We start from the raw sequence: 23,207 nt of genomic DNA, 5'->3' as shown, positions 1-23,207 counted from the left end.
TTGGTCAGCCCGTTTTCAAGGCTTGGTGGGAAAGCACACTGCCCTGCAAGGCTCCGACCTCAAATGGTTAGGCAGAAAACCCAAACATCCCAGCTTTCCCTAATAATCACGATGACTCTCCCAACCCTGAAATTATCAAAACCCTCCTTAAGCCTATTTTTGTTTGCCTTCTTACCATCTCTAGGGCAGATTAATTCCAGATGTTTGCAGCTTCCTGGGCAAAGCACTGCTTCCCATTATTTCTCCCAGAGTCCTTTTCTTGAGGTTACTCTCTAATTCCACCATTTGGAAAGGCTGAACTTTCTCCATATTCATGACATCATGCTGTGAGCACATTCTTCTGTACCTCTGAGGACGAATAGGATAAACATTTAAATCCATAACAGTGGCAGTCTTTCCCTGCCCTAATAGGTGCAATTACTTTTCACTGGCCCTCCCATTGTGTAAAAATGCTTCTGTCTCTGGTGAGTGGGAGGTATAACCCAAGGGCTTGTTATTCACGCAGTACCTATGCGCGTCTGAAGGAGAATCCTCTGGAAACTGCTTTTGCTCTGGCTTTCCCTCTCATCAACCTGCTCCCCTCCTGCCTTCCCTGGCCATCTGCTTAGCTCTCACCTCTCTGTGCCTTTGTATGTGTGGCCTTCTCCCTCTGTGTTGTAGTCAGTGGTTTGCAAGGGAACAGATTTGATACAGGATACACAAATTTATAGGAGTATCTTATAGTGTTCACCCAAAAAGTAGAACAGTACAAGAGATTTGTCTGCATGCTAGAGACCTGAGGAATCCTGGATCCCATAGCGATGTCCTCCATGAGTCCAGCCGGAGTCCTAGAGCCCAGAGCAATGTCTCATGCAAGTCCATATCAAGGATCTGCACCAAGAAGACCCAAAGTCCAGTGGTGGAAGCTAGAAAGTCTGCACTGGTGAGGTGAAGGATCCACGGAAGACGGAAGGATCCACATTAGAGCCAGGAAACAGTGTTCAAGGCAAAGACCAGAGGTCCACTAAAGAGAACAGCAGTCCTCCCCAGTGACAGTGAGAACCCTTGATTAGCTCGATAACCAGACACATTTCTTTAAGCTGCTGTCCTCCCCCTTCTTCTGGACTAAGACCCCACTGAGGGATTGGATCTTTGGGGTCTTTCCCTGATTCTCCCAAAAACCCCTGTACCCCCTCAGTCTAATCACTTAACATACTCAGGCACCCCTGCATCACTTCCTTCAAGGTTCCATCAGCAGAACGAGATGAACTTTGGCTTCACTGTTGACTTGGAACAACTGTGTTATCAGTTATACAAGAGAGCATCATACAAAGGCATGTGGGTGAGAAGACTCAGGATTTCTATGAGAAGAACTTGCATTTCTAGAATATATAGAAAGAAAGAGTAGGGGCCGTGATGGGTTGGCCAGCGGTACAGGGTGGTGCAGATGGCCCCATTCAGCCATGCTTACAACAAGGCCAAGTTCCGGTCCTTGACCAGGCTGGGTGCACCAATAGTTTCGCTGCAGAGGCTTCTGTGTTCATATCCTTGCTTGGATGCACTTCCTAGTTTTGGGAAGACACTGTTTTTTCATAATGACTTGTAATTTCAACAGCTGAGTCAAACAGGTTCATTTTTAGGAGCTACTTCTTTGGAGTCATAGTTCATGTCTTCCCTGAACTTTCAACATGGGATTTTAAAATAGTCCTGTGGCTTCCTGTGGGCTGTTTACTTTTAAAATGGGAACAAATTCTATTTATTACTATTTTCCCTACCAATATTTTCTATAGTTCTTCTTACTAAAAATGACAGATTTCTTTGGTCCTCCAAAGAAATCACCAGGAGGTCAAGTTTAATCAAGTTGTGTGTGTTGAGGTAGGAGGGTTACCCAAAAATCTCCAGGTAGGACCCAGAACACTCCTTGGGATGAAGTCCCATGGGTGGCCTTCATGTGAGTGCTAAAACCACAGTCCTTGTCATGGGCCAAACTTGTTGACCTTCTTGTCAAACATTCCTTGCCTCCTGTTTGGATGAGGCTATTCCTGCTTTCAGAAAGACGTCATGGGGGACATGGAGAATATTGTGCATAACCAACATAAGTGGACACGTGCTCCTTGTCCAGGATTTCCAGAACCCCATGGGCACAGTCCCTGCCAGGCAATGTCAGTGGGAGGAGAACTTTTGAGCAGCATGGACAGGCAAGAGGGCAGCTGAAGGTCAAGCTCTCTAGAAGCAGAATCAGCTCCACTGTGGTTTAGGCCCAGTAAACTGGAGCCACAGTGTTCAAGAGTCTCATTGGGTAGTGGAGCCTGCTCAGGCCCAGAAAAGGGGAAACAGTACCCTCGAAGACTTTGCTCTCCCTGGCTACTCTGTGTGAGCCCTTCCTCTCCCCCGTAGACACACACCCTCTGTTTGTGCCCACAGAAGGAAATTCCAGTGGACAGTTAGAGGGCTGTCGTTCTCCCCCTCAAATAAGAACCTGGTGCGACTCCCAGAGCTAACTCAGAGCAGGCCCCCACCGCCATCCAGCCGCAGGCTCCTTACTGCTTGTCCTAGGGGTCACCTGCTTTCACTCTGTGTGTTGTCCTTCTGTCTTGAGCTCAGGCATGCAGCCCCCTGGGTGGCTCTTCTCAGTGTTTTGTTTCCTCTCACATCTAGGGCTGACATCTTTTCACACATGGCATTTTAATTGTATCGGGAATAAGATATGCCCGGAATCAGAAATAAAGCTGCCATAGCTATTGGTATGTACGATGTTTTATTAAATATTCATCTTCCCTTCTTTTTGTAAAAGCCAAAAGTAGAAATGCTGGGTCATAGAGTTCTGTGGAACTATCGTAGATTCTACGGGACATTTTCCCAAGTGGCTGAACCAGTTTACCTTTCCCTTCACTGGACATGAGAGTTCCAGTTGCTCCACATCCTTTGCAACTCTTTATATTGTCAGTCTTTTTAAGAAAAATTTCTATCTTTCTATTGGATATTAATAATATCTCATTATGGTTTCCATTTTCCTGATGTTTACTGAGTTTGGTGTTCTTTCATAAGTTTAGTAGTCATTTAGATATCTTTTATCAAACTTTTGGTAAAATCTGCTGCACATTTTAATTGCTACTTCTCTTATTGGTGTGTGGAGTTGTTCCAGTAAAAACAGAGAAGGCTCACTTTGTCAGATGTGTGTATTACAAATATCACCTAGTCTTTGGCTACTCTAGTCATTGGCTTGATGTCTTTTGATGAAACACTACAATGAGGTTCCCTTTTTTTTTTCTTTTCTCTTTTGTTTTTGGTTTAAAAACATCTTGCTTTTCCCAAGATTGTGATCATGCCCGGGAGAAATTGGTGATGAGGGGCGAGGGGAGGTGTCAAGGTTTGTCCAGGTAGACTGGTTTGCAAGGCATTGTTTTTTCAATGGGAACAATCACCTCACTGTAAAGATCAAGAAGTGCAGCCTAGAGAAATAACTCAGTAGACGAGCACTAGCTTGCGTGAGGTCCTAGTTCAATTTCTGACCATAAAGGGAGAGAAATTGAGAGTAGTGGTACTTGTTTCTATCTTAGCTGGTTATTTCCATTCCTGCTCTGAGTAACCTCAGGGAAATTGGGCTTTTCAAAGCCATACGAGGGCACTGGTTACTTTCTGTGAAGTCCCAGAATGTGTAAACTTCTAGAATCCTAAATCATCTGCTCTCCGTGCCATCCGAGGCTTCATTTGGCTGAATCTTCTTATTATATAGATGAGGCCTTGGCAACTGTCAAGAGAGGGTATGCAGATTGAAGACTTGGTTTCTCATCCACCTTTGTTTGCAAGCAAAAAGAACGGTCTATCATCATCCTCCTAGTCACAGTGACTGCTCAGGCTTGTGACATGTAGGCACCACACTAAGCTTTATCTAGTTAATCCTCCCAATGAGCCTGTGGGGGGCTGCTGGGCTCACAGCCCATGGGAAGAGGAGGAATTTGGAACTTGGAACCATAGCTGCCTGTCTCAGGCTGTCTGGGTCCTCTTGCCTGCCCCCTGGCCTCTCCTGTGCTTCCATTTCTCAAACTCTTGGCTGTTAGAGACTTCAGTACTCACAAGGTCTTGGAGTGGTCTCTGCTCTCTGTCATTTAGGGTCTGAAGTCCCCCTCTGGACCCCTGATGTCCTAACGGGTTGTCCCCTCTGCCCTAACCCTAATCCCTAGGAAGCTCTGCTGCCTTGAGAGCTGCAGGCAGGAGGGACCCTTGCTCCAAGCCTGTTTCCTGGAGTTGTCTTTCTCGTCCTGGTTTTCTGTACGGCCTTGGGCCAGTGCCCCTGGAGCTCCGTCAAGGACCCAGCCTTGAGGAATGGTGTGACATTGCATTTGTATGGAGCTGCAGAAGCCTCAAGAGCCAGTGTGAAAGCTGATTCATCTTCACACCAACCTACAGTTCTTCCTCAACCCTGGAGGCTCAGATTTTCTCAATTTTTCTCCTTTGGGTGGAGACTTTACAGGTAGGAGTGACACACTGTGAAGAAACCCCAAAGCATCTTGAGATTCCTTTCCCATTCTGCAGACCATGAGGCCTGTGTGGGTGCATGTGTGTGTGCGTGCACGCACAAGCACATATACCCACAGGGTCAGAGCCACAGGTTTGGGATTGGGGCTGCCTTGGACTGTGGAAGCAGTCGTGCGAGGCAGGATTTAAGCAGGCCTGGGACTTCTGTTTTCTTTCTTACTCACATGGCCCACTCCCTGGCCTCTCCTTCCCTGAGACTCACTGTTTTGTGTTGGGGATAGGATCTTGTTAGGGTTCCTTGCCCTCCCTTGGATCTGAATCCACTTGTCTGAAGCTGTGCTGAGACCAAACGCTAGAACCCAAGGGAAAGTGCATCTCAGACAGTTCAAAGGGGTGTCATGTCCTCTGAACACTTGCCATGGCAAGAGAGAACTGGGACCTTTGCCACTTTGCTCCCAGAAACCCTAGACCAGAAGCGACCCTCCTTGGTCCTCTTCTTCCCCCGGGGAGGAGAAGGGAAGAAGAGAGGGAAAGGGGTCAGAGGAAGCCTCTCTTACCATCCAAACTTGGGTCCCTGAGTCTTCTGGATCATTCCTGGATAAAAAATCAGAGGGGGAACCAAGAGACACCCCATTCCAAAAGAAGAGGCTGTGATTTTAAGGGACCTCAGCGGATCTGTCTTTAAACATAATCACAGAATCCGCCTGAAATATCTTTAAAGTATGTAGGTCAAAAGTTGTGTCCTGTGCAGCTGTACATATATGGAGGATGATTTGCCCATCCAGCAATCAGTGGGACTCCTGCTATGCTAGACACAGACATCACCGCACACAGATGGTCATGGTCCCTGCCCTCGGGTCCTAGGTAGTTTCCGGGGAAGACTGCTAATATACAGTTAGGGGTTGATGAGTGTGGAGAGGAGAGTGATGAGAGAGCTGGACAGCATGGGTGTAGAGGGACTCTTTGGGACCAGGGCTCACATGGCACACCCGGCCGCCCTCCAGTTTGTTGGGGACAGCTCCTTGTATATGTGTTGTTCAGGGCTACACCTGAGCTACAACAGCGATGTTAAGCACTGGTGACAGAGTCGATGAAAATTGACTGTAGATTGAATAAGGGGTGCAGAACAGCCAGTGTGCTTGAACCAATCAAAAGCAGAGGGGCAGCAGGAGATGACGAGGGTGTGGGATGGTGGTGAATGTGGTGAGGGGCTGGGGTTTCTCCAGCTGAGTCAAGGGAGCACCCCCAGGCCTGTGGGGCCCATGGCTGGGTGACAGTGCTTACAACCAGAGACCAAAGCAAGGAGTAGGCACCAGCACAGAGAAGGCTCTGGGTCCCCTCCACAGCCCTTAGAGGATGGAAACCTGGATGGGAGGTGGGGTAGGGGAAGGCAGACGGGCCTGTGAGGGCAGTTCTGTGACTAGGACAAAGAGAGGAGACCAAGGTGTGGCCGAGCGGGCGGCACCACCTGGCCTCGCCTACACAAGGCCTCCTGAAGTCTGGGCACAGCCACCGGCACATTTTCTGAGCTGCTTTTGGAGTGTGGGGCATGGTGTTGGGCATCAAGTCAGGCTCTTGGGCCAGCCGGCCATGGTCTAGGTCAGAATTAAGGATGGCTGAGCAGAGCACAAGGCTGGGTTCATGGGGAACTTTTGCTCTTTACTTCCTGGGGTGCCTTGGAAAGGGAGCCTTGGGTCCACCCCCAGGAAGACAGGCTGTGGTTCAGAAGTGGATTAATCCTTATTGTGAATCTGAAAATTGCAGGAAAAAACTGTCCCCCAACCCTGGCACATTTTTGTTAGGTCAGTGTGATGTTTTCCTATAAATAATCTTTTATTGGTATTTTTTAAAAAAACTGTTACATCATAGGTGTCCAAATTGCAAAGTACCTGAAGAAGTCCAGTCCCTTAGCTTGAAGCAAGTAAAATATTATTATCATCTGCCTGTTGCAGTTGAGGACCAGGACCTGGGCCGAGGTGGATGGACACGTGGCTGTGGACAGGCAGGTAGGGGCCTGGGCAAGGGTCCTCGTCCTTCTGCTAGACAGGCCCCCTACTGCTCCCCTCCTCTCCCCTTGCATCTCAAGATCTCAGGTGCCCTATACCAGCTGTGAGCTGGTCCTGCCTTCATCCCCAGCCCCTACAGTCTCCCTGCCCCGCCCTGGCCCCTGGCTCTGGGCCCTCTCTCTCGATTTCCCTCTGCTATGGCTGTACTCCATGGGCCATAGAGTGAGCCGGCGTCCCGGGGCTCAGACACGGGTGGGCTGCAGCACAGAGTGAGGCTCTGTCACCCGTCACAAACAAGCCTTGCTCTGTGTGCTAGGCCACCGCTGAGGCCAACAGCTGGGGGAAAGTGAAGGAAAGAAAATCTGTTTTAAAAAGCCCGGGTGAAGGTGGCCAAGACAAACACACCAGCCAAGGGAACAGGAGGCTGGAAGATTCCAGGTGCGGGGCTGCCCGCCACTGCCATGGCGGACCAAGGGGCTGGGCAGGGACGGGACAAGGAAAGCGCCCAGGGCAGGGTCCTTTCTACTGCAGCCTCCTGAGCGCAAGACCTGCTTCCCTAGGGACTGGCCATTCCGTGGGAGAAGAGGGGAGGGACCTTGTCCAAATCAAGCCCGAGTCCCACACATGGGCAGCAGGCAGAGCAGCGAGTGGACAAGGCTGGCTTTGTCCTGGGGCAGGGACCCTGCCCTCCTGCTCTGGGCCCCTTCCAGGCCCCCACCTAGCTCACTTTCTACCACGCTGCCCTCTGTCAACATGGGCTCAGCCAGGGGGGCTGCGGGAACGAGGGCTTCCTGTCTTTATTGCTGTTCTGGGAATCGGACTTGGGCCTCATGGAAATGTACCCTTGGAAGCGACAGCCTGGGGCGCCCAGCACGGGACGTTTACCCAGGGTGGCCTGGTGAGTCAGGCTCTCATCTGGGCGAGTTGCAGGATTGAACAGTGAGCGCATTTTGGTGCTACATCGCTGCTCACCAGTCCGAGGACGGAGAGGAGAACAGCTCTTTTTTGGCAGACAAAGTGGGCACAGGAGCGAAGACCCCACCGAACTGCAGCCACGTTCGAACCTGGCTGGGCTTGGGGGCCTGCAAATGGTGACTCCCTGGAGTGCTAGAACCAGACACGAGCTGGCCTGGCCCCAGGGCAGACACAGGAGCAGCTAGGGGTATGGAGCCTCTGTGGCCACCTCGCTGGCTGTCGGCTGTGGAGGTGTTTCCACCACACCCTAAGTGTCTTTTCCAAACTGTACGAGAGCCAGCCTCTGGAAGGGAGGGAGGATGCTGTGCAAGGTCCCGGGAGGGAACTGGGACAAAGGACCCCAGGACCCATAGACAAAATGAGACTCCAAATAAGGGAGAACAAGTGTGGCATTTCCCTGAAAACAAATGTGTCTTAGAAGGTAAAGAGTTATCTGCTGCTGAGTGCGTTTGAACCAAAGGCATAAGCATAATGCCCATCTAGGAGGGGAATCACAGATTAGATGACGGCTGTGAAGATTCCCTTTCCAGGCCAGCCCTATCCTGGGTCCCTAAGTCTAGAAATTGTGTAACATGTGAGACCTAGCTCAGCTTGCTCGTCTGGAAAAGTCACAATGCTGTCAATCCCTGTCTAGATCACATTACATGAGGACCTTCAAGACTGTCTTGTTCACCTCCTCCTCTCCTCTGAGTCCTTCCCGTTCATCAGGGAGCAGATCTGCCTTGTCTGACTTCCATTTTTTCTTTTTGAAAACTAAGCGGGGTGACCATCTCCACTAAGATTTTTACTGCCTCCTCCCTCTGTTTGGGCTGAACCGGGGACCTCTTTCTTGTTCATCTTTCCCCCCAGAGGAGCTCCTTGAGGTCGGGGGAGGGATTCAGTGCATCATCAAGATAGAGCAGCTTAGCAAGGACAGGTGCACACTTTGGACCCTGGCATACCCGGTGAGAGTCCTTGATGTGCTTCAGGCTGAGTGCAGGGACTCCTAGCACCTCTGTTTCCTCCTAGTATAGGGAGGATCATAAAATGGGGGCTCAAAACATCTAGAAAGTATGACAGATATAATGTGGCTAGGCGTGGTGTCTCATGCCTGTAATTCCAGCACTCTGGGAGTTTGGGGCAGGGGAACGGTAAGTTTGGGCCCATCCTGGGCAACTTAGTGATTGAGTGAGACCCTGTCTCAAAGATTTAAAAAAAAAATTTAAGGAAACAATGAGAAAAGGAAGGATGGAAGGAGTGGGGAGACCCACCCACGTGGTGCTGAGCGCAGGGTCAGGATGAGCCAAGCAGAAGAAGGCTGAGCCATCAGGATTATGACGATGAACCAAGGCCTGTCTCTCAGTGGAAGCTGGGAATTTGGGGACAGAATGGCCGAAGAGCAGACTGAGGAGTAGGTGCTTGTCTGTCCCCGGGCTGCCATCTGGACTCATCCTGGTGTCCTGGGGCCCTGAGGCCTCCGTCTCCCTGCATGCAAAGTATGCACAGCAGTCCAGGAGCGAGGTAAGGCCCTGTGCAGGGGCCGAGAGTACCAGGGAATGGGCTTTGTCCACGGGTCCCTCCAGAACTCAGCAGAGGCCAGGAGGACTGTCACCAGCTCCCCTTGCTGGTGCTGTCGCCTGGGCCCACCCACTCTTGTGCAAGACTTGACCGTTGCTCTTGGGCTAGGTTTAAGAACAGTGGCTGGCGCTGTCACCAAATGCATAACAAAGTAGTCCATTGAGGGTCAGCACCGCAGAGCCTGTAAACAGCCACGGAGGGGACACCTCGTCCCACATTCGCAGCCTGGCACCAAGGTGCTATTTAAAGATCTGTGCACTGGATTAAGACGCTTGTATTTATTTCTAAGTGTCTACGTAGCCCACTGGGATTCTCGATGATGAATGACTCCACTTCCTTGTTGACCCAAAATAACCTCCGCCTGCCCATCCCAAGTCATTTTTGTCTTTCTGAGTTTGATTTTTTTTTGTTAAAACAAACAAACAATCTAGTCTATTAGTCTTATTTTCCCCCTTTCTGAAACATGGTTCAGCCAAGTCCTTCTTAGTGGGCTGAGCTCAGGCCAAATGTGCATGCTTGGAGACGAATTGTTTTAGCATCACCCCATAGCAGAGACCAGGCACCTCGGAGAGGAGGAAATGCCAGGCGAAATATGGGCCAGGCCATGTCATTGCTGGCTCTGCCAGGGTGGAAAGAGCTTTTGAGAGGGCGCGAAAGAGTATAGTGACCCTGGGTCAGATTGGGCCCCCACAGGGAAGGATCCGACCGTGGCAGGTGCCAGGCTCTGGATTTGGCATGGATCCTGGGTGGTCCTACCTGGGCAGGTGAGGGGGTGGAGAGCTTCTTCCCTTGTCAATGCTTCAGTGTTTCTCCACCTGTAAAAGAGCACAACAAAAGAATCAAGTCACACAGTGAAGGTTTAATGAGGTGGTATTATAAAACATCCACAGCAGGCCCTAAGCAAGGGAAATCATCAGTTCTTCTACATCAGAGATGAAGAACCACGGTTTGCAGAGGTCAGAGGTCTTGCTCAAGGTCAAAAGCAATTGGCCAATGGAAATGGGATTTGGGTCTGAGTAGCATGATCCAGAGAACTGTGTTGAGCTAAGGGAGGTGCTTCCAGCTGCCTGGTGATCTGAGGGGGCCCCAGGTAAAAATGGATCCTAGAATCCTGAGTCCTAGAATCCCCTTAGGTGAATGAGGTGACTATGACAGCTGACGTTCAGCACTTTATGGGCATATATTTAATAGGTACATGGATTTCTGTATTGTCGGCTCTATGCCAAGTGCTATACCTGTGTCAACTCATTAATTCCTGTACTATGTCCCGAGGAGGTGGTTACTGTCTAATCTTCATTTTACAGATGAGGAGGCCAAGGCACAGCGCGGTTAAGTAACTTCCCCCAAATCACATAGCTACTTCATGCTAGAATTTCAGCAAGCTGACTCCAAAGTCTATGATTCCACAACTGTGTCAGTTTTTGTAGGTGAAGACTATTAATCCTGCAGCTTGCTTCTTGTTGCCCCATTCCCATCAACCTGGGCTACTTATTCTCCGCGGTACAGGTCACACTCTGATGGCCCAGAGACTTTGCTCACTAATTATGTCTATCGCTTACTGTGTAAGCACCACAAGGAGATCGTTTTGTGGACAGATGTATCCCACACACATTGGACACTCAAACAACAAATGAATGAATTAATCACTAGATGAAGAGGCAAAACGCCCCTTGCACCAAGCTGTAATAATTACGTTAAATCATTTGTCTCCCCACCCATCTGGTTGAATACTGAACAAGAACCCAAACTCAGATTTGATTCCAAATTCTCTTCTCAATCATAGATTTTCCTTTAAAGAGTAATCAGTTTAGCTAATTGTGCCAATATGCATGTGTATGTGTGTGCATGTGGGTGTGTACACAACAGTCAGCTCTCCACATCCTTGTTTGACATCTTTAGGTTCAACCAATTGTAGACTGAAAAAATATTTTTAAATATATGCACCTGCCTTGTTTTCTCGTTACCGGGCTGTAAACAATACAGCATAACAACTACTGACAGTGCCAGTGTTGTATCAGGTGTTATAAGTCATCAGGAGACCATTTACATACTCTGGAGCACGTGCTTGGTTCCGCACAAATACTGCACCCTCATGTATAAAGATTTGAGCGTCTGAGAATTTCGGCACCTATGTCTGTGTATCTCCGTATGCATCTGCATACACACACATAAAACACAGAGAGTGAAGTCTGTATTGGGACACTGTCTCACTGAAGTTGACCTTTCTAGATGTCATTTTGAGGAACCACAAATAGAACTCTTCACAGTTGCTACAGACCCCGAAGAATATGCCCTCTATGGAAAGCAACACGAAAACCACACAAAGCCAGGGAATACAGAAAGGAGTCCAATAAAATTCTGGTCTTTCAATGATGGGAATTTTGACAACTTTCTTAGAAATAACGGAATTCTAAGCATTTTTCAAAACTTCTTTGCATGCAGGGCTCCTCTCCCCACTGGGCAGCAGGGGCCGTGTGTGAGGAGCCAGTCTGGCTGCACCCCGAGGCTGCAACCTGTGGCAGTTTCAGGCTGTACTGTGGAGACAGAAGGAGAAAGCGCTTAGGTAACAGTTTCAGGGAGCCGCACAAAGCTTCCAAGAAGTCTCAGAAGGTGGAGGGGACATTTCAGCCAGGATCTCCCAGTTCTCTCTGTTTGGCCACCTGGTCTCAGCAGCGTTGTGAGGAGCAAAGGTTGCCCTCACCCCGCCCCTAGAGCTGGGTCTAGTGTGTAAGTGTGGCTGACTGATACAGCGCCTTGGGGATCCTGTAGGAGCAGCTTCCTGTAGCCCCAGAGTAGAGTCTCACCTGGGAAGAGAGCGCCACCACCAGGCGGCCTTCCCTGAATTCCACCCTAGCACACCTGTTCCTCCTTAGGCTCAGTCTGTGCTCTGGCCATACTGTGGTCACTTGGGTCAGGCTCTTAATTACTGTCTTCATAGTGCTTGCCTCATGCCCTGCTGTGCTCCGGAGACAGCTGGCTGGGTGGACGGTTCGTGTCCTTATTCAGCCCCAAAAGACTGGTCGGCTGCCCAGCGGCTAATGTGCCTGATACTGGGCCAGGTGATCTGTGTGTGCTGAGCTCTTTGCTGCCGCATCTCTCTGTGCACGAAAGTGCTGGCATCATTGTCACCCTACCGATGAAGTGACAGAGGCAGAGATCTTAGCAATGACCTGGGTTACGTAGCCCTTAAGGGCCAGAGCTGGTCTTTGATGGCAGACAGCTGACTCTATCAGAGGTCCTGCTTATCCCATGAGCCCATGCAGCTGCGGATGGGACTGGAGAGGGGCAGGTGTGAGGACCCCCGTCACATGGCCACTTCCTCAACGCTCTTCCCAGGAAGCCTTCTACTCCCACCCCGGGCAGGCTCCAGGCAGACCCCTGGCACAGCTGCCCTCCACTCTGGGGACCTGAGGCCTGGTCTCCCAGCGTGGGCCTCCCCGGCAGGCTTTGGCCTGTGTCTGACTTGCCAGACCTGTCCTCTACCCCTCCCAAAGGCCAAAAGTCCCCCAGCTTCCCAACACACTTGGACCCCAGGAATGCATCCTTCTTCCCCTCCAGGCGTGTTGCATTAAGACAGAGATGAAATGAAGTTCCTGTAGGATCCTGTATCACTTAGCAGACTCAGACCTCTTAATAGCACCATGTCCTGCAGGGTTTGTGATGTTTCTTTGCTGGACCCTTCCCCTTGCCCCTTCCTCCTGGAGGTGGAGGCTTAGCCTGATGCCATGGCTGCATCTCAAAGGCTGGGCATGCCACCCCAGGCTGGCCCCAAGGAAGCAGGCTACTTTAGGAGCAGATGTCACCCTGGGACACTTTCTGCCGCCTCAGAAGCCAGCCTTTAGTGACCCAGGGTACGCAACTTCAGCTCGTCCTGCTCCAAAACTGGAAGACGTCTGGCAATCTCAAAGAAGGACTTTATATTTTACTTCATGTTCTTCTTTAATAGCAAATGGATGGAAAATGCAGAAAGTCCTTTGCTCAGCAAAACCTTCATCTATAGGAAATAGCTGGAAGCTCCTCTGGTTATGTAACACCCATGGCCTGGCCCAGGCAAGTGCCCACCCTGGGGGCTCAGCAAGTTCCCTCACTCTGTGCCCTTCACTTCTCAGGGAGCTACGGGCTCCTCAGTGCTTCACGTTGGTCTACTTAATGTGAACTCTGCCTGTGCTCCCTCCCTGCTGCCCTGGGTCCCTTTAATGGAAAAACAGTAGTTTTCATGATGAACTCATGCGGAGCAGGAACAAGACCTGTCTGGGCTTTGCTTCTCCATCTAAGGGGCAGGGCTTTGGTGATGTGGTTTCTGCCTGGAGCCAGCATCCCATGATGCTGGTTTTCTCCTGGAACTGGAGCTGATAGGCTATGACAAAAAAGGCAAGGCTTGCCGGCAAAGTCATCAGGTTGTGTGACTAATCCTGTCCTCTTCCCCCACCTAGCAACGACGCGCAGACGTGCGGGATGGCAAGCCAGCCTGTCCCACATGGGGTTCCTTCTCTTTCATTCATCCACCCACTCACTCATTCATCCATCTGTTCATTCATTCTTTCTCATTCATGTGTTCCATGAGCACCTATGAAGTCTTCAAGACCCACAAAGGATGGGGAGCAGCTCCCCAGTGCTCAGTGCAGGGGACAAGGGCCGTGGTCTAACGGGGGCCATGAGGACAGTAAAGTCCTACAGCATCCAGGATGTATCCACCTTTGCAATAGATGCCCACTCCCTCTGGACCCAGGTATGTTGGGCAAAGTCATGGAGTTCCCTACAAGTCGGGAAGCTAGAACCATACCAGGACCCCTAAGCATTAGCAAGCTGGTGATTCTTACCCTGGCACAGACACCCAGAGTTGGTAAGGCTCAGGATTTAAAATAAGACATGGAAAGAAAAATAGCCCTCACCATAGAATTCCCACCCCCATGTGGTCTATACTTCACCCCTCTCATAACAGGTGAGGAAACTGAGGCAGAGATTGTGTGGTCATCAGCCAGCATTTCCCCAGCTGGGAAGAGGCTGAGCGAGGACACCGCCCAAACCCCTGATGCCTGACCGGTGTCCGCTGGCTCTGGGTCCAGCATGCTGTTAACAGTGGCTCTTCCCCACTTCCTGGAACTTGCGCTGGGAGGTCTGCAGCCAGGCAGCCCCACCACAGCCCATGCTGCTGAGCTCGCAGATGGGTGAGCTCATCTCCTGAGGTGGCACTGCAGGACCGTGGTGGCAGCAAAAATAGCTCGCCTGCGGTCTATTGATATCCAATACTATCATCAGATCAGGGAAGTCAAGTAAGTATCTGGTTTCCCCCTGAGGCCTGGGAATTGCGTGGAGGCCAGAGATGATGGCCAACATGATCAGGGCCATGGCTCCTCCTCCACAACTCTGCCAAAGCCAGTGGCTGCCGCCTACCCCTTGCCAGCCTGCAAGCAGCATTCTGGGACTGGCAGGGAAGCCAGTTCTTCAGCCTGAAGAACAGCCTCAGACTGATGGTAGGAGCAGCTGGTTTTCCTGGAGAAGGCACAGGAAACAGCCTGCTCTGGAGTGCCTGGGGGCCTCTGGAACTCGCTGTGAGCAGAGGGGCAGAGATCAGGAGACTGGGATGGTACAAGTCCGGGGCGTCTGTGGCTGTGTCCAGATGAGGCCTCAGGGATGCAGGCTGATGCTCAGCCAGGGTGGAGGAGGGAGGCACAGACGAAGGCAGGCGCACAGGCCTCCTCCTCTGGCTGAATGCTGGCCCAGGCCAACCATCAGGAGACGGAACACCAGGCTCTGAGCCTGGTTGCAGCCACACAGGGCAGCTTCCCCTAGAGAGCCTGGGCCTCATGAGCTTTGGATCTAATGAAGGCCGTCTCGCTGCTCAGCCAGCTCGCCTCCACTTCTGCCTCCACAGCCCTGGCCCTTGCCCTGTCCCCATGTTCCACTCCGGGGGTGGCAGCTGTGATAACCCAGGGAACGTGTGCTGGGCTGGAAGTTTTGCAACTTGAGCCTCCAACACAGGATTCACCTGGTTCAAGTGGGTTGCTGCTGGGCACAGTATAAACCCAGTTACTGGGGAGGCTGAGGCAGGAGGATTGCAAGTTGCAAGTTGACCAGCTGGGATGACTTAGTGAGAATCTGTCTGAAAATAAAATCGTATAAAGGGGCTGAGTGTCGCACTCAGTGGGCACTTACCCAACATATGCAAAGCTCTGGTCTCAATGTCCAGTACTGCAAAAGCAAAAATGAAACAAACAAAAACAGATGGCTGGGCTCTAGCTTTGGACTACATAGGTCTGGGCGGGGTCCCAAGGACTCAGATTTCCCAGCACTCCTGGATGCTGCCGCTGGAGAGAAGCACTAGGCACTGGGTGAAGGCTGGATGAGGAGAGTGCAGCCTCCAAGGGCTTCCCTGAGGCCTCCAGCTAGAACCCAAGTGTGCAGTCAGGCAAAGTTCTCGAGGTCTGTACCTCTTCTGTGCCACAGGCTTGGGGCCAGTCGGGTGATACCTGTGGACCTGTACCAGAACAACATGTTTAAATGTGTTACAAGTATGCCCCTAGGGCTACATAGGATACAACAACACAAAGCCCTGGGGAAAGAGTGTTTGACAGAGAGGGAGCTACAAGTGCAAAGGCTCTGAGGCAGAAACAAACTTGGCAGGTGGGAGGGGAAGGTGGGGAGGAGCGTGGGAGCAGATGCTGAATCACAATGATAGGGGGAGTGGGGACCCCTTTACTCTGTCCCCAGAGTGCTGGAAGGTATGGGGCCATTACACAGGGAAGCGGGGTGAACAGATTCCTGTTCTGAAAGGTCCCTTTGGCAGCTGGGTGGATAATGGAATTGGAGGTTATGAGAGAAAGGAATGCCTGCCAAGTCTCACTGCTACGGGCCTCCAGGTGACACAGAGGAAGGAACAGGATGGGAAGAGGAGGCTGAGTTAGGGGGGACCCTGGGTGGCAGGGTGAGGGAGTAGAGGACACTCCAGGCCCAAGGCAGGGTCCTGAAGCTCATGCTCTAAGTCACCATGTGGCCTTGAACTGGCAGCTTCTCTTGGGCCCTAGAGGATAAAAGGGAGGGCTGGCCAGGCGTGGTGGATAATGCTTACAATCCCAGCACTCCAGGAGGCTGAGGCAGGAGGATGGCAAATTTCAGCCCAGGCCGGGCAGTTGGGGAGACCCTGTATTAAAATAAGCCAAAAGGTTGGGATGTAGCTCAGCAAAGGTTCTGGGTTGGATGGCACGTCTCGGCAAGATCCACCAGCCTCTGGCTGTAAGCGCTGTTTGCCCGGAGGTGATGCTCGTGCTGGGCGCCCCAGTGTCGCCTCGCAGAGGAGGAGGGGGACGTGGGCCCCGTGCGGTACGGTCCCACCGCAGCCAGGTGGCTGGCGCCTCCTCCGGGCTGGCAGCCGCACCCGCAGGGAAACGGCAAACACAAGCCCGAGGGAGGCCTGGCAGCTGCGCCAGACAGGACTGGCGCCCTCCTTGGCCATCCGGGCAGAGTGGCTGGAAAAAGGGGCCGGGCCAGAGACAGAGGAGGCGCCCGGCCAGCTCCGTGGCCAGCAGCGGAAGTCTGCCACACCTCTTTCACCTCCTGCCCCTGCCACAGATCCAGGATCCCACACCCAGAAGAGGGGCCTCTCCCTCACCCCAGGACACCTGTCGGCCTCTTGCAGGAAAAATGCCTTCTCCCTTTTCATTCCCAGAGCCCCTCCTTCTTTGCTGGCCTCCCTGAATTTGTAGAACCCCAACTGCATATCTGGGAGGCTTCATCTTTTAGTCAATCAGCGAACATCATTAAAAACTTGTTGATAGGTAGCCCTTGTTGGCTTTGCACCAGGCTCTGAGGAATACACAAACGCAGAGCCAGTCTAGTTATGGAAGAACACCCAGTCTAAGGGCAGAAACCGAGATCTCCACTAGCAGATAATGAACATCCCTTGCCTGCCAGGTCTTTAAAACACATTCTAGCCCTATGCTAAAGCCACAGGACTGCCCTATCTCCATTTGACAGAGGAGGAGACAAGGACTGTACACAGCAAACTAAGATAACAGACGGACGAAATTTATATGTACAACATTAAAAAATCCCACAAGAAGCCAAATCTCAATATTTTAAAATATACAAAGCTTTTCTACCAAACTTGACTGTAAATCAGCAGGAACACTTTGGCAAAGTGTTTGGCAGTGCTCTCCAAAGCTGGACACACAGTGTCCTACAATGTACTGATCACATCCTGACAGACTGAAAAGTGCGGAGGTCAAGAAGGTCCACAGCCATTCCATTTTCATAATAACCTCAACCTGGAGACAGCTCGAATAACCATCAGAAAAAAGAGGAAATCAACTTCTGGTATAGTTACCCAGTGGAATAGTATACAGCACTAGAAAAGAATAACCTAGCACATGACCACAACATAAGCAAATCGGACAGATACAATTTGGGATGAGAGAAGAGAAACAAAAGAGAACTGACTATAGGATTCCTTTTATATGAAGACTTTAAAAACTGGGTGATCTAAGGTGATAGAAGTCAACACAGCAATTACTTTGAGAGGTTCCCGACACACAGGGACATGCTTACCTAAATCCTGGCCAGGGAGGAGGCTGCAAGGTTGTGTGTATGGTGGAAATGAATCAAGGCACACACTGAAGATGTGCGCACTGTCCATGGATTGTATCTCAGCTCACACAAAGTGAGGCAAAGAGGTCTGACGAGCCCCAAAGGGAAGGAAAGAAATACAGATGTTTTGTGGGTATAAGACACACCCTGGCAGCCCTCAGAAAGGCAGCTCCCAATCACATTTGAGAGGACGAGTGACCTCACTAGTAATCAGAGGATGTGCCCTGGGGAGACACCAGTTCCCCCATCAGATAGTGCCATGTGCTGGTCCACAGGGTGGGGTCACCAGCACTTGGGAGGGAGCCAGGCCAGCTGCAGCCCCAAAGATACAGTCAGGGTCCATCTGGAGATGTGGAGCTCCAGCTTCCAGCACTTGTGGAGGTCAGTGAGGGGACAGAGACGACGCCATGTCCACTGTGCCGATGAGAACACTGAACTGAAGGCAACTTCAGCAGTCATGGAGGGTAAACTATGGCGGGGACATTCTACGAGATGCTGTGTGGCAGTTACAATCTATGCACGTCCAGTGGTAGTGTGTGCATAGATAGATCTAAAAATGTACAGTTACAAGGAAGTGGATTTATAGCCCAGCTCTGTGCTTGAGGGGCTCATACACCACACAACAGATCTGCCCATTTCATGAGGGCACTGAGTGTCTGGGACAGGACAACGAGAAAAAGAAAACAAAATATAACCTGGCCCTTCTACTTCAAGGGAGGAATTTAAACTACGTATTTATACCAAAATGTGTATGTAGATGCTCATTGCAGTTTTATTTTTGATAGTCTTTCTTTTTTAATCAGTACTGAGGATTGAACTCATGACCGCGTGCTTGCAAGGCAGGCGCTTATGCTGCTGAGCTACATCACCAGCCCCCTGCAGTTTTATTTTTAATAATGGAAAACTGGAAACAGCCTAAAGATCTCTCAATGGATGAGCAAGTCACAGTGTGCCAGCGCAATAGCGTTCCACTCAGCAGTAAAAGGGAACAACCATGAATACATGCAACAGTGTGTGGAACGCTCAAAATAATTCTGTGGCGTGGGAGAAGCCTCAGTGTTTTCATTTGCATGAACTCTAGGGAATGCCAGTGATGCTATATCCACAGAAGGGAGCTGAGAAGCTCCCTGGGGGGTAGGGAGGGGACCGGAAGGGTGATGGGGCAGCGGGAAGCCTTAGGGTGGTGGGTGTGAGATGCAATGGGTTCTCAGGTGTGGACACACGCCAGAGCTGTCCAGCTCTGCACTTTAAATATGTGCAGGTTATTGTCTGCTAAATAAGGCCGTAAAACCAGAAGCAGACAGTGGAAACGGGTGTCGCCTGGAGTCTACTGGGAAGGGCACCTGGACATTATGAGCCGTCGTCGTGAAAGCCGATGACACACAGCATTTGTTGAATGGACAGGGTTTCTCTCTCTCCCTACTCTTAGTCAGCGGACCTCTCCAGGACAGACAGTATTGGACCTGGCGATGCAGGTTGAGCAAATCGTACTTGGTGGCTGGACAGGATGGAGCTAAGGCTTCTCCTAGCTGAGGCTTGGAAGGCACCCCAGACCTCAAGTGCTCCTTGAACTCCGTATTTCATTTATTGAGCTGGTGCGGGGACGAGGCCTGGGATGCGAGTTTAAAGCAGGCGCTCACTCTCGGGTTCCTAATCTGGCCTCCCTGAATTTTGTGCCCCGCTCCTCCCTTGCCTTACCGTGGTTCTGGCCTTCTGTTTAAACATTTTGTCTGTGTTGTGCTTTCATATCTGTGAAATTGCATTAAGACATATTCTCTGCTCCCTTTCTGTCCTCTGCTTGTCCTCCTCTCCCTTGTGAACAGGACTGAACTTGGGGCTTTTAACTGAGCTGCACTTTCCGATCTTCCTGCCTCAGCCTCCCAGCGTGCAGGGATTACAGGCGTGCACCACCGCTCCCGGCTCTCCCCATCCAAGCCCATCCATGTTCTGCTTTCGTTGCTTGTCTCCATCCGTGTTGTTGCTGGTGCTGGTTGTTAATTTCAGGTGCAGAGCTAATGGGCGCCTTTAGTTGGAAAGATTCATGATGGCCTGTACTTTACGTCTGTTATCACCATCAGTCCTATTTATGGTTTTTTTTTCAGGTACTTAAATTATCTAACATTCACTGAATCCACGCTTCAACAACCGAAGTTAACACCAAATAGAGCACAGGAGTTTTTGTCTTTAGTTTTTACTTTTGCTTATTTCTACTCTTAACTGCAGCCAGGCTGGGGGATGCATATCTCTAATCCCAGGCGGGCCAGCCAAAACTTCAAGGCCAGCCTGGGCTACACTAATTGCAAGGCTAGCCTAAATTACATAGAGAGATTATTTCATTTTTTAAAAAAATCATTCCTAGCTCTCAACTGTGCCTAAGGCAGAACATATTTAACGTGGCTCTAATACTTTGAGCTATTTTATTTTCTTCTATAATATCATCCATTCAAAGAACAAAAATAGTCTGCAAAGTCCAGGAGTCCTTGAAAATTCTGGGTTAATATTTCCTGTAGCCTAATGATGAACTGTTGCTAAACCCTGAGTAGCGTTTCCGTGCTCTGCTAACCATACATGAAAAAATATGAAATGGGGAAAGTAGTAATTTATTACCTAAATCACTACTTTTCCTAAATTAAGGTTTTCAGAATATAGATTCAACTGTAACACATTAAGTTCAATATGCTGGTAAACAGGGATAAATCATAATTTAACAATAAATCATATTGTCACATTTGAACTGAAAATTGTAGCAAGATCTTTCTCAAAATAAAAAATGGAGGAGGGCTGAGGATGCAACTCAATGTGAAAGCCTGGATTAAAATAATACTAAAAAGATTAACCTCAGAGGTGGCGGGCACTGAGCTGTGCAGATGGCTTTAACCCTTTGGGAAGGAAGGCCCTGCCTGGGTCTCTGCCTGTCTGACATCCGATCTGTAAGCAGAAGGTTCCTATCTTTCCCTAGTTTGCTTTCAGACTCTGCCCAGCACCCACCCACAGACACTTTCACACGTGGGGTTGGGCTGAACGGGGAATCCTGGGTCCCGGGATGGGCACTGCATGCCCTCAGCCAGGTGGAGGGAGGAACTGCCCCAGGTGCTTGGCGATGAAAAAGCTGCATTGTGGGGTCTTTGGGGGAGAATATATTTATCCTGTTTTCTGAGCTTGTGAACAGGGCATTGTGGCGCCTGGGCGGAGAGGGCTCTGTGTGGCCCGGGAGGGATTATGCGTCCCTCCCAGGTGCCAGAAAACAGAAAAGGCCATTCAGCCAGCGGGCTTGCGCTGCCCACAGGAGCCCCGGCTCCTGCACTGTCCCTGGGGATGACCTGGCTTCCTGCATCTCCCTGAGGTGCAGAGACTGGGCTGGGGGCTGGGGCACCGCTGGGCTTCAGGTCCTGGGGCTGCTCACCTATGGGGAGGAAGGGGGCCTGAGGGGGCCATTTCCTCCAGATTCTGCATTTATCTGTGTATGACTGATACGACTTTCTTTCTTTCTCTTTCTCTCTCTCTTTCTTTCCTTCCCTCCCTCCCTCCCCTCCTCCTCCTCCTCCTCCTCCTCCTCCTCCTCCTCCTCCTCCTCTTCCTCCTCTTCTTCTTCTTCTTCTTCTTCTTCTTCTTCTTCTTCTTCTTCTTCTTCTTCTTCTTTTTCTTCTTCTTCTCTCTCTCTTTCCTTTTCTTCCTCATGCTGGGAACTGAACCAAGGCCTTTGCACTAAGCTACACTGCCTCATTCTGTTTAATTTTTTATTTTGGGAAAGATCTTGCTAAGTCACTAAGTTGCCCGGCTGGGCTTGAACTTGCCCTCTCCCTGCCTCATGGCCCAGCCTCCCAGAGTGTTGGGGTCACATGTGTGTCACCACACCTGGCTCCTGATGCTACTTGTGAGCTGGTTTTGAATCCAGCCACATGGATGAGGTGAGGGAACCCTTAGCTGGTGACTTGAGGTGCAGGTTTACTGCTGGGTCCTGTCTCTGGGCCCTGAGTTAGCATTTACAGCAGAAGCCCTGTGACTTGTGAACACCACGATTATATTTCGTAGTGTTTAGTATGAGAGCTCACGTGGATTGAGTGTTCATTCATTCACAGGAAATGTCTTCAATATGGTCCACTTTTTGTACTCTTGCTTTGGAATTTCCTTATTCTCAGGACCCCCAGGTTTTCTGGGTCTCTGAGGGCTTCACCCAAGGGCTCCTCATCCCACTGGTATCTGTGATGAGGGCTGGAGGTGTGCAGGCAAAGATCCTGAGCCTCCGGCAGCTCCGGGCTAGTGAGGGGGCTGTATCCTGGCTGAGCAGGGAGGCCAAGGGACGGGACAGTCCTTCCCAGAAATGCACTGGGGAACCCAAAGCTCATGTCCTTGCTGGGCTTGTCCAGCATCTCTGGTGTCTGGCTCCTGAGCCAAGCATGGGCTGCCTCTGACCACCTTGGTGCCCACTGCCAGGTCTTTGATCCGCAAAGCCCACAGTCTACCTGTTCCCACGAGCAGAGACTGTCTGTTCCCAAGCTCAGGGCTTCGCCCTGGAGTCTTTGTCTCAATGAGAGGCAGCTCACAGTGGCTTTCCTGCAATCCCCTGCCTTCTGATTCCAGCCCTTAATGAGTGGCCTTGGGACATTACTGAGTCTTGGTTTTCCCATCTGCTCAGTGGGAATGGTACTCAGAGCTGCTGTGACTCCAGGTTTGTGAGTACAGATAGAAATAACAGGACGGCCCAAGGAACTTCACAGGGGCATCTGGTCGTGTTGGGGTGCTGGCTGCTGCTTGTGGCCCAGTGCTGCCCCCCAGGGGCTCTCTCCTGGGCCTTGATGTCCATGTGCCTGGGGAGGTTAGAGGTCACTGCTAATCTATAGCCCCTCTGATTCCTCCTGCTCTTACAAAAGAACCACAGGAGGGGACTCAACGCTGGACTTTGGAGCAGAGGGAGGTGCTGGGGACATGGGGCCCTGGAAGGAGGAGGTGGCAGGGGGCTTCCTGGTGTGCAAAATGGGCTCAGCTCTGAGGTGAGCTCTGACCACCTGTCCTAAAATAAGGTCTGACCTCAGGCTGTGACTCAGTGTGACATGTTGAGGAAGGCCCCCTTCCCAAAGGAACAGGAATGTCATGGTCTCCCCAGCACAACAACCTGGTGGGGGCATCTCTGTGTGCCAGTGACTCAGCCCTTGATCTTGGTGATCTTACACACATAGGGGAGAGAGAAGTGGGGAGGGCTGGGTGATCTTTCGGAAACCGGAACCTTAGTCTGGGCGTGACGTTCAAGTGCCTGAAGACTTAGCTGGTCTTCCCTGGACCACGTATACTCACTCAAACCTGAGTAAGCAAGAGTGTCCCTGGAAGGATGGATCCACAAAGGATTGGAATGGAGGCGTAGAAGGGTGGACAAAATCAGGCTGACCTGACAGAAGAATCCTCGGTGTCTTTCTAGATGACTTGTACAAACTAGCGAGGGAAACCAGTCTTATGTCAGCATTTCCTGCTTGGTGGCAGGAACTAGAGAAACTGTACAGCACAGGGCTGGAGCTGGATGCTGGGGACCAGGCAAGGACAGCTTGCTGGAGGCCTTTGGGCTTGAAACAATGCCAGGAGACCCACGCTGAGGCATCTGGCTTGCAGGAGGAGCTTGGGAGGGGCCCTGTCCAT

The 23,207-nt window shown here is 50.9% G+C and overlaps 1 long non-coding RNA gene across 1 annotated transcript; it reads right to left on the bottom strand.

Annotated features, from left to right (window-relative positions):
* Positions 1–185: 185 nt before the first annotated feature.
* On the bottom strand, positions 186–17,678 carry LOC134476243 (uncharacterized). The gene is made up of 3 exons (XR_010047822.1): positions 17,541–17,678; positions 9,753–9,811; positions 186–348 (listed from the first exon to the last, which is right to left on the bottom strand). It is a non-coding gene; the product is annotated as an uncharacterized LOC134476243 (long non-coding RNA).
* Positions 17,679–23,207: the final 5,529 nt, after the last annotated feature.

This window comes from Cavia porcellus, unplaced genomic scaffold, assembly GCF_034190915.1.
Source record: "Cavia porcellus strain 051 isolate PalLab524CR breed Dunkin Hartley unplaced genomic scaffold, mCavPor4.1 scaffold_6, whole genome shotgun sequence".
Lineage (NCBI taxonomy): Eukaryota > Metazoa > Chordata > Mammalia > Rodentia > Caviidae > Cavia > Cavia porcellus.
This window is presented reverse-complemented; position numbering and strand designations above follow the sequence as displayed.